This window comes from Tupaia chinensis, unplaced genomic scaffold, assembly GCF_000334495.1.
Source record: "Tupaia chinensis unplaced genomic scaffold, TupChi_1.0 Scaffold145367_1, whole genome shotgun sequence".
Taxonomy (NCBI): domain Eukaryota; kingdom Metazoa; phylum Chordata; class Mammalia; order Scandentia; family Tupaiidae; genus Tupaia; species Tupaia belangeri.
In genome coordinates this window covers 1,383,516-1,384,352 of record NW_006205228.1, presented here as the reverse complement: position 1 = coordinate 1,384,352, position 837 = coordinate 1,383,516, and the positions used below count along the sequence as shown (strand labels likewise).

The following is an 837-nucleotide window of genomic DNA, read 5'->3' as shown; positions in this document are numbered from 1 at the left end:
GGGGGAGGCCCGGGCGGCGGGAGGGGATGGAGTGGCTGGGGGGCGGCCTCTAGGGCCCAGACCTGGCCCTCCCCGGGAACCCTCCTCCCGGGGACTCGGCGCCGCACTGACTTTTCGCTCACTCGCTCACGCACGCACTGAACTCGCTCACAAAGTTGCCGGCGGTGGCGACGCCGCATTCGCCCAAAGGTTGCCGGCGGGGGCGCCCCCCCATTCGCCCTTCCCCCCCCTTCGCCTCCCCGCGTCCCCGCCCCATTCCTTCCCCTCCTTCACTCCCTCCCTCCCCCGCGCCAGCCCCAAGTCTCGGGTGAGATCACCGTAGGGCTGCTGAGCCCGGCTCGCAAATCTCGCGAGAGAAGCGGCAGCTCGGCCCTGAGAGCGGGGGAAGTGAAAGGAGTTGGAGGAGGGTGGGGGGGGAGAACCGACGAACTCCTGGTTGCCGTGGCGACGGCAAAGCCCTGGATTCCGGTCTCCTGCAGCGAGCAGAGGCTGCAGAAAGTGCAGTTTTCAACCTGCCCCTCCCCTGCTGCTGCCCTAGCGGTGGGGAGGGGAAGCGAGGATTGGAAGCCGTAAGGTTTTTAAACCTACTCCGGAGGGCATCTGGAGAAGGCCAGACCATGGTATCTGGCCGAATTTGGTAAATGAGTCTAATTTTTTAAAAGAGGTTCTGGGGCAGATTTATGCCACAGAAGACAGCTCATATCTGGTTTCTACCATCTATTTAGTTTTTCAACTTTCTTTTCTAATCTCGAACTCTAACCCCCACACCATAGGATCCTTCTTTCCTCTCCCCACCATACCCACACACATGCCCTGTCAGACTGGACTCCTGGAGGA

At 61.5% G+C, this 837-nt stretch overlaps 1 protein-coding gene across 5 annotated transcripts in view; it reads right to left on the bottom strand.

Moving 5' to 3' along the window:
• Window positions 1-185, bottom strand: part of SIPA1L1 (signal induced proliferation associated 1 like 1) — a 413,451-nt gene extending 413,266 nt beyond the window's left edge. For all 5 annotated transcript variants that reach the window (XM_006167962.3, XM_006167963.3, XM_006167964.3 and 2 more), the window contains exon 1: window positions 112-185. The gene's annotated coding sequence lies outside the window, so the exon portion shown is untranslated. The remainder of the gene's footprint in view (window positions 1-111) is intronic.
• Window positions 186-837: the final 652 nt, after the last annotated feature.